Source organism: Bos grunniens, chromosome 24, assembly GCF_055505025.1.
Source record: "Bos grunniens cultivar Pamir isolate PY7600 chromosome 24, Bosgru_T2T1.0, whole genome shotgun sequence".
Taxonomy (NCBI): domain Eukaryota; kingdom Metazoa; phylum Chordata; class Mammalia; order Artiodactyla; family Bovidae; genus Bos; species Bos grunniens.
This window is the reverse complement of record NC_141188.1, coordinates 2,327,747-2,342,308: the sequence shown is the minus strand read 5'-3', so window position 1 is coordinate 2,342,308 and position 14,562 is coordinate 2,327,747. Positions and strand designations below refer to the sequence as shown.

Here is a 14,562-nt window from a genome sequence, read left to right as displayed (position 1 = left end):
CTGCATTCCCAACTGGAGCTAATGGCTGGAAGGTGCTGGTGGGGTTTCGAGCCTCACTGGAGGATTGTACATGCCAGCCTCCTTGAAACCACGCCATCCAAGAGCTGGCTTCGCCTCTGAGGAACCTTAGAAATTCCAGCATTGTCTAATGTGCCGATCAACGCAGAGGACTCTCCTGGTGATAATCAATCTTGTTCAAAAGCTTCCCCCCACCCCCGGCTTCCAAGCAAGTCAGCCCTGTGAGTGCGGCGGCCACCCACCGCTGGCAGAGGCCATTCCTGCCCCAGGGTCACTCATCAGTTGTGTGTGCTTGTGCAGAAGCTTCTCTCCGCTAGAGAAACCAAGTGAGGAACGAGTGACCCAGTCACTGTGACCCAGTCCAGTGCGGCCGCGGCCGCGTCTAACTGCAGATCCCGGGCTGGCCAGGAAGATGCTCACCTTCGTGGCCTTTAGTGGATGATGCTAACCTCAGAAGGCTGGCCAGCGGTCCCAGGGCTAAGACCCGCCCTTGAACGTCCCTGCCCAGTGGCCTGACCCCAGCCCTTGGTGAGACTCTGTGCAACATCCCGAGTATGAACTGATGCTTAAACTGCACCCTGCTTATCTCCCTAAATGCCAAGCAGCAGGTGGAAAGCACATTTCAGGACGCTGGGAGTCCTGCAAACATTGAGACGAGACGTTTCTTGATTTATTCCCAGCTCTTGAGTCAACAGCTGTTTGAAGCTTCCGTGAGGTGGGGTCACGAGGCTTCCACGGGGAGCCTGCACTGGGAGAGGGTGACTTCTTCCCCTCCTCCTCCCTCCCTCTCTCTCCCTTCCCCTCCCTCCTTCCTTTCTTCTCTATCCCTTCTTTTTTGCTGCAAAAAGACAGCGTGTCTCTGGGAGAGGCTCTGTGACCAGCACATGGGGAGACTGGCCACTCCCTGCAGGGCTTGGAAAGAGGGGGCCAGAAGGATCCTTCTTGGGGGTCTGGGGGCCCGTGGTGGTGACAGCTAGCAGTTGACCATGATAAGGGTGTCACACAGCTCTAGAAGGACGGCCCAGAGCTGCATCTGCAGGGGAGCTGAGCGTGGCCTCCAGAGACAGGTGAGACCCCTGGGCGTGGGCCAGTGACTCCAGGAACCGCCACTGTTCCCTGGGCACAGGGCAGATCCCACACCCGGCTAACGCTGAGAAGGTGGGGTCTGCCCATGCCGGCTTGAGAAGAGTGGGGCAGGGGCCTAGAGAGGTGGGTTCGGTTCCTGCCACCACAACATGGGCTCTGTTGGGCCACTGTCCCCGGGACCCAGAGGGCAGCCCGGTGCACCCCGCCAGGGACCAAGCACCTGCCGTTTGAGATGAGCCCAGGAGAGGACTGAAGAGCAGCCTGCAGCTCGGGGCAGGGGCCCTGAAAGGCTTAATGGCCTCAGCAGGACGTTCCTAATTGTCTGTGAAATTGAGGATCTATTTTCAGATACGACTTCAAGAAGTGATTCCTCCAGGAGCTGAAAGGGCCGCTGCTCCTCCGTCCTCGGGCGGGCGGCGGCTGCTCACACCGACCCCGCCCCAGCCGGGGCACCCGCCCGCTAAGGCCAACACAGCAGAGTGCAGGGAGGGGAGCCAGCCTCGGGAAGAGCCGCGCCCAGACCAGAGGCTCCTCCGCAGGAGGGGGTCCGGCTGCGCCCGGGTCCAGCCCGGCCCCAAGGCCCCGGCGTCGGCTGTTCTCCACGGTGGCCTGCACCTTCTCCTGGGCCAGCCAGGGCCTTGGGTTGGTGTCAGCACACGGACCCCTGGGTGGGGGGCCTCCCGGGGCTGAGAGTGAGGAAGGGGCAGCACAGAACGAGGCACATTACACAGCTGCTCGGGAGGCAAACTTGGCTTTACAGAAAAGTGAAGCAAAGCTACTGCCACCCTCCTCTCCCTCCCGAGGGCTGAGCGCGGCCCCCGTGGTCGGATCCTGCTCCCGGTCCTCAGGTTCCAGCCTCTGACCTCCATCTGGACGGTGGCCATTCAGCCTCGAACGGTTTGGTGACGTTCCTTGGAGGACACGCTGCTCTGGTGGGGGTGGGGGGCGGTGAGGACACAGCACGTGTGGTCCCCACTGGACCCCACAGGTTGGCACCAAGGAGAAGGGGATGCACGCTGGGCTGGACGAGGTGCCGGACACAGTACGGAGCATGGCAGGACAATGACCATTAGGACAAGACGTGGGGAATGAGGCGGCCACCTTAAACCTCCTCAAAGAATCCCGCACCGCAGACCACAGCCTCCCCGAGTCCCCGTGGAAGCCCCAAGGGTTCTCTCGTGAGTCCTGGATGGGCTGGGAACCCCTGCGGGCCGTGCCTCTCTGGGGTTGAGCCAGGCCTGCCAGGAGCCTGCAGGGAGGTGACAGCCCCTCGAGGGCAGCCAAACAGATGACCAGGCTCTGCCCACAGGGGCGCCCCCAACTTCACTTAACATCCAAAGCAAAAGGGCAGTTTCGGGGCCGACCGCACATAGACAAAGCACAGCAGAACCTTTGCAGGCTGTTATGGACAGCCCTGAAAAAAATTTTTTAAACTACATTTTGCAAGTTGTCTCCAACAGATCATGTTCCATTTAAAACCAGAGAGAAAATGAAGGTTAGGGTGAAAGCAGAATAAAGTGGGGCCACTGTGGAGCCCACCCACATCGAGTAGCGCCCCCTGTAGCTGAGCATACAGAGCTCTGTGCCCTTGAACTGAGCCCCCAACGCATACCCCACGGGATGGGCACAGGTCCATAGGGACGCAGGTGCCCATGTTTGTAGAGTCTTCGTATCATCTGGGCAGTGGGGCGGCAGCAGCGTCCAGCCCTGATGCTGTAGCGAGGAGTAACACAGGTCAAACTTGGAGGCCTGGGTGCCCTGGAGCTCAGGAAGCACTGCTTCTTCAACTGCTCAATTATTCTTTCTCTGCAGGGGGTCAGACTTGTTGCTATGGGTTGGCATTTCACATTCTTCCCCATCACACGGCCTCATGACCTCCCGTTTCACTCACACATCCAAAACCAGGTCTTAAGAAATAACCCATCTGAGAGATTTCTTTTCTGTGCAGACTCCAGTTGCTGCCATATATGGTGCATAAACATTGCTTAAAACCTGGTACCAGATACAGCTGTGCTTCCACAGGCTAACAGATCAAGCTGATCAAAGGGTCCCAGTAAATATTAGAAAGTGCACACAAAGCCAAGTTAAAGGATGAGATTTTAATTTACAGTTTCTTGTTATGCTGATAACTTTTTTCAGTACAGCCCTGAGAAGCGTTCTAAATCTGTAAAATCAAATTGTGCCCTTCTCCAAATAATCCCAAATGAATACTTCTTCAGTAATTAACAAACCAAGATTCAAGCCAACACATCTCCAAGGTCCAATCCAACTCCAAAGTTAATCAACCCAAACAGAATGACAGAAAGCACGTGATTAGGGACCTAGAAGCCCTGCAGAGTCAAGGCTTCTAACTGGGTTTCCTCATGTCCCCCGACTCTGCCCCACGCCTGCATGGGGGATGCACCCAGCTCACAGGGCCACACCATCCCCACGTGCTCTGTTTGTGGAATTTGCTGTGAACCTTGTGGTGTATCTTCAGGTGTGTTTTGACCAAATGGCAGCAACAGGCTGGATAAGAAGCTTACCATATTTCTGCCCCAGGAATCCCTGCAACCCTGAATTCCTTGGGGAAGGAGGTAATCACTCCGAGTCTGCTGAGGCAAACAGCATTTGTGTCTTCTGTGTAGGTGCACACATGTTGGAGGAGGAATATCTACAACGTCCTTGTATTTGAAGCCGTGGGTGAACAGATGTGAACAGGCAGGGGGCAGCTTTGAGCCCCGTTCGGCAACTTGATGATGTGACTTCCAGCTTTTCATCTCATGACTCCTGGGTAGCTGTCCAGGAACCACTGCCGACTCTTTTGGTGGGACACCTGGGAGGGCTCTGGGCCAGGTCAATGAGACAAGGGGACTGGGCTCGACCAGACCAGAACTAGACTCACCAAAGACAGAGCAGCCCCAGCCCTCGGCAGGGACCTCGGAGAAGGGGTTAGAGTTAGGGTGGCGGGCGCCAGGCAAGATCTTCACACCAGATGCTGGAGGTTAGAAAGAGCACCTGCCATCCACCAGTCTTTACAACAGCTTCTGGAAGCCACAGCTCATGTGAACATCACACGTTCTGTGCAGATTTTGGAGGGGAGGAGTCACAGTTGTTGCAGAATGACACGGCAGCCCTAAATAGCAACACGGAACCCAGGAGCTGGTGAGCAATGCTTGACTGTTTCTCTAGGAAAATCATCTCCTACCTTTTTAGGAAGTGCTTTATCAACCAAGCACAAAGGAAAAGCTACTTTCAGATGTGTGTGGAAGCTCCTAGAGAATGCGGTCCAGCCACCTGAGAGCATGAACCATGGAAGAGGAAGCCTGGGGCCAGGAACCAGGCACCCAGCAGCGGCAGGAGGCCGAGGGCTCCGCGGACCACGGGAGAGGATGTCCTGGGTGACGGATTTCCAGTGGCCATGTTCACATGTGACAGCAGAGTGCTCAGTTGGACATCCCCCAGGAAAACCTGGAACCAGCAAAAAAGTCTGGTGGGTCTCACTGTCTGGGGGCCCAGGCCCACCCCCTGTGGTTTCACTGTCCTAAGCACTTGGGCCTCCTTTGTGGTCTGAAACGGTTGCTTCGGCCGCTGCTGCCAAGGCCACTGCCCTTCCCACCCACTCAGCAGCACCTGATGCCAGGGGACGCTGGAGGGTTACCCACATGCCCAGTGACTGCTACAAAAGATGTCTTGAGAAAACTGGAGGAAGTGGGATGTTGAGGGTGACGGTTATCTCGGTTGGGTATGAAAGTGATGTTGGGTGATGTTGCAAAAAAGCCCACGTCTCTAAGAGGCAGGAACTCAAGTACAGATGGATGAAACAATGTGATGACTGAGATTTGTTTCAGACTCCAAGTGTGTTTATTTGTATTATGTAAACTTGTTCAGTTTAAAAGTAAGTCTTAAAAAGTCAAAGAATGTCTCTTGTCCAGAAGAGGAGGATGGCAATGCCAGGGGGTGACAACCATGCTGCCTGTCCAGGTGTCCCCATCCAGGAGTCCCCGTCCAGGTGTCCCCGTCCAGGTGTCCCCCTCCAGGTGTCCCCATCCAGGTGTCCCCGGCCACGTGTCCCTGTCCAGGTGTCCCCTCCAGGTGTCCCCATCCAGGTGTCCCCGGCCAGGTGTCCCCTCCAGGTGTCCCCACCCAGGTGTCCCCATCCAGGTGTCCCCTCCAGGTGTCCCCATCCAGGTGTCCCCTCCAGGTGTCCCCTCCAGGTGTCCCCACCCAGGTGTCCCCATCCAGGTGTCCCCTCCAGGTGTCCCCATCCAGGTGTCCCCGTCCAGGTGTCCCCGTCCAGGTGTCCCCTCCAGGTGTCCCCGGCCACGTGTCCCCGTCCAGGTGTCCCCTCCAGGTGTCCCCGTCCAGGTGTCCCCATCCAGGAGTCCCCATTCAGGTGTCCCCATCCAGGTGTCCCCGTCCAGGTGTCCCCGGCCAAGTGTCCCCGTCCAGGTGTCCCCGTTCAGGTGTCCCCATCCAGGTGTCCCCAGCCAGCTGTCCCCTGTGGCATCCACGTGGATGTAACAAGGCCACACCCAAGATGAGTCACCTACTCGCAGTGTGGGGAATTGAGGGTTCAAAACAGGACATCAACAGATTGCTGAAATCTTAAAAATTAAATCTTAAATCTTAAAAATCTTAAATTGACAGTGAATTGACAAAAAATTGACATTTTTTTTTAAATTGGAGGTAAAATGAAAAGGAAGTTGAAAGAAATGAAACGGGTTTTTAGTGAGTGAGAGTGAGGGGAGTGACCATTGTACTGTTTTGCTGGGGCCACTGTCGCTCTAAGTATAAAAATGTATCTAAATGTAAAAGAATGGGTCACTTTAAAAAGTAAAGAAACCAAGGCACTGGTTTTTAAAGAATAGTCTAAAGCAAGGGGACCTTACTGTGTGTATGAGGAAGAGAAATGAACAAAACACAGGGGTGCACATAGACACCCCAACACCAGCACCCAGTCCTTCCCCCAGGCACAGGCTCCACAGAGTGACCCACTCTCCCTGAGCCCTCGCTGACCTTGAGGCCGGGGGAACAAGGTGCCCTCGAGCGGGGTTCCGGACTTCCAGGCCTGCCCTTTAACACCTGCCCAGCATCCCTGCCTCAAGAGGGGCCTGTGCCTGCTTCTCCATACAGACCCCCCTGCTGGGCAATCTCCAGCCACCCGTACTAAGCAGTCCCCACCACGTGGAAGGAAAAAGAACGATGAATGTTTTAACCCCTAAATGGTTAGGATCTGAAAAATAGGATCAGGCGAAAGATTAAACTAAATTGCAGACCTAATTGCCTTCACTTAAAATAATATTAAAGCAAACGCGATGCTCTGTTTAACTCGGAGGCTCGGCACCTCCGGCAGCATAGTTCTGCTCTGGCTTCTCACGGCGGGAGGAGGTGGGTCCACCCTACAGATGGCTTGTGCAAAATACGTGAAATGGAGTCCTCGATGTCTGTTAAGCTAAAGAAGTACTTTTAAATGAAGCAAACGGCCACTGTGGGGAATTCTTCACCCCCAAACAAACAACCCCTACCAGTGAGAGAAGAGCCTCAGGGTTGGGGGGTGCAAATGTCACGTGGGCCCCAAAGCATGCCCAGCCTACTGCCGCCGCGGGGCCCAGAGGCCTGGGTGCGAGGGTGGGAACCGTGACTCAGGGCCTCCGGCTCCTGGGCCCCCGTCCAGGGGCACAGGCCCACGGGGGCCGAGGTGGGCCGCGGGGGCCACGGGCTCCGTGCTGACCATGAAGGCCAGAGCCTCCCTCTGGTCACGGGGCTCAGAGGCTGAGACGGGGACGCCTTCTGGAAGAATCCAAGGGGCCACAGAGCAGTTGCCACAGCCAAGCAGGCCTTTGGAAGGCGCTGTGTGCAAAGGTGCAAAAACAGAGTGAGGAGCCGAGTTCTGAACCTTCCCCTGCAGTCTGCAGTGTCTGAGTTCACTCCCAAAGTGACCTCCCTCAGCGCTGCCGAAACAGCTGTTCACAGGGAGAGGGCGGACCCCCGCCCAGCCCTGCCTACCACCCACAGCAAGCCCGAGGGGTCTCGTCTCCTGAGGCTGCCTGGGGGCGGGGCAGGGGCTAGACAAAGGGGCACCGCACGCGGGTACCCAGCCCGCCAGGCTTCCGCTCATTTTCAGTCATCCCAAGTCAACTGGAAGAAAGAAAAGCGAGAGACAGAGAGGGAGGCAGGGGGAGAAGGTGAAAAAACATGTTCATAAATCTGGGATCTGGATTTATTGTTTTTATTGGTGCTTCTACTTCAGATTTTCAGTTTGGAAAAATACTCTCTTACGCATTCCAGGCACCTCAGTGCTGGCTGAGAGATGATGATAAATGCAAAAAGCTTTAAAAAAAGGAAAGTCCTGCTCAGATCCAGGAGAACAAATCCCAGTCAACCTGCCTTGGGCACTTCGTCACATTGACACTGAAAGGTTTACTTGAGCGTCTCCACTGTCTCATCCTGCTCCTCTTCGGCGGGTGAGACCTGCCAAGGGAAGCCGCCCTGAACTTCTGGTCTCCTCAGCACGTCCAGGGCGGGTCTGTGGGGAGCTCTTGGCTGAGGCTCCAGTGGGGAGCTTCCTCCACGTGGAACAATCCAGGGGAAAGGTTTCAAATGAGCGGGAGTGGAAAAGCACATGCCTACGACAGACTGGGGCTGGCCCTGGCAGGTGGGGAGGAGCACGCGGGGTGCACGTCGGGTGAGGGAGGGAGGGAGGGAGGTCCCAGGAACAGAGAGCTCCTTGTTCGGGGCTGATCTGAGGATCGGGCCTAAACTGGGAGGCCTTTCACACGCGGCTGTGGTTTGCCATGAAAAGACTCTTTTGGCTGTGCTGTGTGAGTCTGTGTGTAGGGTGGGTGTGCGTGGCTCACAGATGCCAAGCCTGAATAGGTGGGTTTTAATTTGCTCCAGCTGTGCTGGCCGGCCTGCTCCCCCACCAGCCCGGACGGCGAATAAAGTGACGGGGGGTGGAATCCCTTTGAAGCAGCTGCAAGTCATTCGCTCACATAAACTGAAATGAGAAGAGGGTGAAAAACCCAAGCTTGCAATTCTGCCTTCTCCCCCATCTGTGCTCAACAACTCAGGGAGACAGCCGCCCAAACAGAGCTGCCCCCGGGGCCGGCTGCTGCCGGGAGGGAAGAAAGGCGATCGCTCTAAGCCCAGGTATTTGGTGAGCCGGAGCCGGCCTGGGGGACGCAGGCGCCAGCGACACCTCCAGCTGGCGGCCGCTCTTGGCAGCCATGTACCCACCAGCACGTCCTGGTGCGTCGTCAGGCCTGGATGCCAGGGAGGGGGTCGGGTCACCGAGGGGCCCAGCCCCCAGGGCCGGCAGGATGGGAATCCCCACATGGACTACTGGGCACCCTGCCCGCCCACGTGATTGCCCAGAGCAGGTCCTCCCAGGACTGCCAGGTGGCCAACAGAGAGCAGGGGCAGGCGGGGCCCAGAACGTCCAGGGAAAGTGACTGCCAAGGGCTCTCAGGCCAGCCTGTGGCAGAGAGGTTAGCACCCCTGCACCCAGCCTGGGCGGAACCCCTCCTGCCCACCCCATCCACATCCCAAGTCTGGCCAACTCCAACATCTGCAGGACCACCAGGAGGCCAGGGGCTGAGGGCACTGGTCCACACATCTGGTCACATGCTCCCCTGCTGGCCTGAGAGCTCACTCCGGGGGCAGTGAGGCCCAGTCTTGTAGGATGGGGCTTTGAAGGATGTTGAGGAGTTTTCCATGGGGGAAGCATTCCCCCACGTGATGTGAGCACCAAGTGGTCAAGCATCTGACTTCTAAAACTCATGAGACTCTCCATGGCTGAAAAGCAGGTGTGTGAAGACAGGCAAGAGTGGGGTGGGAATGCCGCCTGGGGAACAGCCTCTTCCCCGGCCCGTGTACACCTGGATCACGTTGGAGTCAGTCTCTGGAGGCTGGGAGAGCAGTCTGGGGGCAGGAGTGTGGGGCACTTCCCGGGTCTGGCAAGGCTGCCAATGTCTGCTCATAGTGTCTGGGGGGTTACAGCTCTGGGTGAGGGTCCCGGCTGCTCAGCTCTGGAACTTGGCAGAGTCGCCCTGGAGACCGTCTGGTGACTGTCTTTAATCTCTTTCTGCTGGAAACTGTTAAAGTGATTTAGCTTCCAAGACTTAGCTGTGGGCCACCAGGGAGGAGCTCGCCAGGGGAGGAGCAGGCTGGGCGCAGGGGCTGCAGTCACTCCGCTCACGGACGTGGACGAGGACGCTGCCGGCACGGCAGGGCTCAAGGCACACGGGCCGAAAGGGAAAGACGGACGCTCACACGTTGCCACAGCTGGGGTGGACTGGAGCCAAGGGCCTGGGATGGGAGGACCAGGTAGAAAACTGAGGAACTGGCAGAAAGGGGTGGAGGGCCCCTCCAGCTTGGGATGGACATGTGCCAACTGGTGGGCTGGGACACGAGAGGGGTCAGCATGTGGATGTAGGACAGTCGCATGTCTGCAGCAGAGGGCACAGGACAGACCCCGCACCCGGGGGACACGCTTTCAGGTGGGGGTTTCTGGGAGGGAGGCCCTGGGGTGGGGGGGCGTTGGGATGAGCGAGGCCCTGGCTCCAAGGCCTCAGCTCCCCAGATGGCTGCTCCCTGAGCTGCGTCATGCTTGGTGCTAAACTCCCTGCTCCAACAGCCCTCAAGAGCCCTCTGCAGTTCCTGCCACCTTCTCTCGGGTGTGCAGGGGGCAGGTGAAGGTCAGAGCTAGGCTACCGCAAGGGCGGATGGAGGCTGACTCCATCCCTCTTCCAAGGCCTGCCCCAAGAAGTTTCCGAGTAAGGCCCCAGGAATGCAGCCAATTAGAGACCTATTTGGGTAAATACAATTCTATTCTAAAAATGTAAATTGTGTGGACTATTAAAAAGCCATTAGTCATTCACACATTCGTGTGAATAAGGCCGGGGAGTTACAATGCTGGTCTGAGCTCTTGGAGTGGGCTCTGCTGAAGAGGTCAGGCATGGGGTTGAGAGCTGAACCCTCCCACCTGCTTCAGGGGGGCACCCAAGTGGCCATGGGTGCAGCCCAAGAAGGGGCAAGAAGGGAAGTTTGGAACCAAGAAGCTTTAGTTGGAGAACTTCCTGTCCACTTTTACAAAGCATTCCCCGGCCACAGTTCCAGATCCTCCGCAGAAACAGCTTTGTACACAAACCAGATGGACGGAGCCGAGAGCCTGGGAGTCCCAGCTCTGGGGGGTCCCCCAGCCCCAGCCCCCTACTAGCCCAGCCCTCCTGGTCAGAGCAAGGACCAGCGCACCAAAGATGATCCCTTTGCAGTCCAAGTCCTGTCTCAAAGTTTCCGAAGGAGCTCTGTATTTTGGACAGTCAGTTTCTTTCAAATAACTCCTAACACATACAATGATATTACCGAAAAGGCAAGCAGAACTATGAAATTTCGACACCTGCGAAAACTTGCAAAATGTTACATTTATGTCTTCTCATGATTCTGGGAGGGATTGGGGGCAGGAGGAAAAGGGGACGACAGAGGATGAGATGGCTGGATGGCATCACCGACTCGATGGATCTAAGTTTGAGTGAACTCTGGGAGTTGGTGATGGACAGGGAGGCCTGGCGTGCTGCGATTCATGGGGTCGCAAAGAGTCAGACACAACTGAGCAACTGAACTGAAGACTAAATATGTCAACAACAACAAAAAAGTCAAGAGCAACTGCTTTTTTAACACAGGTTATTTCCCCTCATCTAAAAATTTGTTTTAAAAGACACATAAAATTTACCACCACCTCCATTTTAGGAGCACAGTTCGGTGGAATTAAGTACCTTCTGTGCAGCCAGCACCACCTTTTGTCCCCACGACTCTTTTCATCTCATAAACCTGGAACTCTGCGCCCACCACTCACTCACTCCCATCCCACCACCAGCCCCGTGTCAGACAGAAATACTTTCTGTCTGCAGACCGGCCGGCTCTCAGTGCCTCGTACCGGTGGAATCATGCAGTATTTGTGCTTTGGTGGCTGGCCTACTTCACAGAGCACAGTGTCCCCCACGTTCACCCATGCTATGGCCTGAGTCAGAATTTCCTCCTCCTTTTTCTAATATTTATTTTTATTTGTTCATTTGACTGTGCTGGTCTTTAGTTTCGGTGTAAGAACTTTTAGTCGCAGCACCTGGGATCTAGTTCCCTGACCAGGGATTGAACTCAGGCTCTGCATTGGGAACATGGAGTCTTAGCACCTGGTCCACCAGGAAAGTCCCTTTCGTCCTCCTTTTAGGTTGAATAATATTCCAGCTGTGTCTGTTACCATATTTTGTTTATCCATTCAACTGTCGACGGACACCTGCTTTGCTTCCATGAGTGAGTAACGCTGTTGTGAGTAATGCTGCTATGAACACGGGTGTACAATATGTGCTCAAGACCCTGCTTTCGATTCTTCTGAGTATAACCCAGAAGTGGGATTTCTGGGTCATATGGAAATTCTACATTAATTTTTTGAGGAACTGCCGTTCTGTCTGCACAGCAGCCACACCATTTTAGACTTCCTTTAGATTTCTGCCAACAGCACACAGGTTCCCTCTCTCCACACCCCTGCCAGCACTGGTTTCTGGCTCTAGGATAATAGCCATTCTAATGGGTGTGAAGTAGTGTCTCATCCTGACGAGAGATGCTGAGCACCTTTTCATGTGCTTATTGCCAGCTGTATGACTTCTTTGGAAAAGAGTCTATTCAGGTCCTTTACCCCTTTTGAATCCAGTTGCTTGTTTTTTGTTGGTGAGTTTTAGGAGTTGTCTCTATGTCCTGGATACTAATCCTTTTTCAGATGTATGATTTTCAAATATTTTCTCCCATTCAGTGGATTGTCTTTTTATTCTGTTAATATTCTTTTGATGCACTTTTAAACAAATTTTCTTGAAGTTCAATTTGTCCTTTTTGCTTTGTTGCCTGTGCCTTTGGTGTCATATTCAAGAAATTACAGCCAAACCCAATGTCATAAAGTTTTTATCTTGTTTTCTTCCAAGATTTTTGTGATTTTAGGTCTGAATGTTTTGTGTTAATTTCTGTATATGGTGTGAGGTAGGGATTCGACTTTGTTCTTTTCCATGTGGATGTCCAGTTTTCCCAGCACCATTTGTTGAAAAGACTGTCCTCCCCATGGAATGGCCTCAGCTTCCTTGTTGAGAATCATATGACCTCACACGTGAGGGTTTATTTCTGGGCTCTCAGTTCTATCCTCGGGTCGTCATGGCTGGCTTTGTGCCAGGATCACTCTGTTTTGACAACTGTAGCTTCAGGATGCATTTGGGAAACAGGAAGTTACATAGTCATTTTTAAAGCCACGGTGGGACTGTTGTCCCAGAAACTGAGGTGTGACCTTGGCGAGCCGGTTAAGTCCATCTCCTGAGGGAACAGAGCTGGGAGCATATTGAGCGTAGTGTCCAGAGTTGGGCAGTCCTCCAAGTAGGCTGGGAAAGGCATGTGGAGAAGCTGACTTAAGGGCAGTGTGGTAACGGGACTGCAGGGGTCGCTGGGCCTCTGGTCTGCTGGTGACAGGAGCCCCCCAGCAGCTCTGACCAGAGCCCCTCAGCCAGGCTCCAAGGGCCAGCACTGCCCCTGTGGCTCTGATTTTCCTGAGCCATGGGAGAGCAGGCAGGCAGGTGGGCCCCCACCAAGGTCTTTGACCGCCCCTACGGGTGACCCATCACCAGGCTCCCATTCCCCTCCCGCAGGGCCTCCAGGCCTCACCCCAACAGCCTGTGAGAAATTCAGGGTTGTTCCCACTTCTCTGTTGTCAGGGTCAAACTTAATGGGCTCCTACCATGGCGCTCATGAAGCTTACTTTGCTCCGAGATGCCATGAAATTTCCCTTTCCTGCATCTGTAGAAAATCAATGTAAAGATCACACGTGTTCAGGACATGCCCGCAGCTGAGATCACACCTGCCCTGGAGCTGAGGCACAGGACAGGAAGGCTCAGGAGTACTGCCCCCGCCCTCCGCACACGTGACGCCGTCTGTGTCAAGTGTCTCTTTCCTTCTGGACGGTCCACAGCGTCTGGCCAGTCAGTGCCACTGCCAGGATGAGGCTGCCCCACGCACGCTTCACATGCCAGCTTTGTTCTAGCGAAGTGGCACCTTTTCCAGCAAAACAAGGCCAGTCTTTCTTCAGCTTCCACTTTTAAAGCCAGAGGCCCGTCCCAGTGGAAGCACCGGAGTGTCTGCAGGGCACGTGCGTCCACCTGAATGGCCAGACGGTCCAAGGGGTGGCCAGGCTATGTGTCCATGGGAGGCTTGTGGCTGTTTTCCCGAAACTTCGTCCTCTGTGGTCCACGTCCCCAGCCACAGGGAATCCTGGAGTGAATGCCCACCAGCTCCAGTCCGAAAAGCCCTGACCCTCGAAGCCTCGGGTTCAGGAAGCATCAGTCAGGCTCCAGTTCCGCCAAGGCAAGCATTTGCCTGTGGAGCTGATTCTCCTCTGGCCTTGGAGCTCAGGACGCAGCTGCTCTCGGAGGCCCAGGGCAGCTGACAGCAGGGCCTGGGAGGGAAAGAGCATTCCAGGCTGGTGTGCAGAGGCCAGACCCCGCGCCCCAGCAGCCCCTCCCCAACCCAGGACAGGCCTGGCGGCCACCGACCTTCTCTCCATCTCCCTGGCCTGCCCGCCTCTCTCTTCACGTCTCAGGTACACTCAGGGGTCCTGCTGGCGGGAGGCGAGCTCTGGCTTTCGGCCACCCTGTGGCTTTTGGATGCGGCAGGCTTGAAATTAGTTCATGACGATCCAGACACACATGGCAGCTCGGAAACCGCACAGCAGCCCCGCCGCTGGAGGAGCCCCATCGCCAGGCAGCCAGACTGAAATTTATGACAGTGACCTGGGCCTCGTCAGGCCGGTGACAGGGCGTCCGCGGAACCACTGCTTAGTCACCCATTCGCTTGGCAGGACGGGCAGATGAGGAAACACGGGAAAGGTCAGACAGTAGGAGTTTGTCTAGACGCTCTATTTTGGATTCTCCGCGCTGTGTGTCCTGTAGCAACCTCTGCAAACACCGTCTTTCAGCGACATCTTGAACGCATTGTTCTCCTGCGACAGGGCCCCTCTGTCTGCGCGCCAACCTGCCCGCCCCGCGCTCGACCGCAGGCTGCCTGGGCTTCAGTTTAGAAGCTGGAGGGAGACCCTTGGGAGGCCCCGCTCCCGCCTGGCTCCCGCCCGGAAAGGACGCAGCACTTGGGAGGAGGCCAGGCCCTCCAGAAGCGTGTCCAAGGCTCCGAGGCAAACACGCCAAGCAGCAGGAGCGGCTGTTCTCCTCCAGGCCTGATGGGAAGGCTGCTTCTGGCCCCTCCTCAGTCATCTCTCAGATTCGGAGCAGAACTTCTGAGAGCTGAGGACAAGAAATCTCACATGGGACCCGGCCTCTAATTGCCCGAGTCCCGTCCTGAGCTGAGGACAGTGGGAGAGTGAAGAGGAGTCCAGGAAAACGGGTAGGCGTGGGCTGCACTGCCTGCTCCGTCCCCAGCCCACGCTCTGGGAGGCCT

The 14,562-nt window shown here is 55.7% G+C and overlaps 1 long non-coding RNA gene across 1 annotated transcript; it reads left to right on the top strand.

The window, feature by feature from the left end:
- The first annotated feature begins 745 nt into the window (after positions 1-745).
- LOC147345824 (uncharacterized) lies at positions 746-4,928 on the top strand. Its single transcript, XR_015153362.1, has 2 exons — positions 746-1,085; positions 3,732-4,928. It is a non-coding gene; the product is annotated as an uncharacterized LOC147345824 (long non-coding RNA).
- The last annotated feature ends 9,634 nt before the right edge of the window (positions 4,929-14,562 follow it).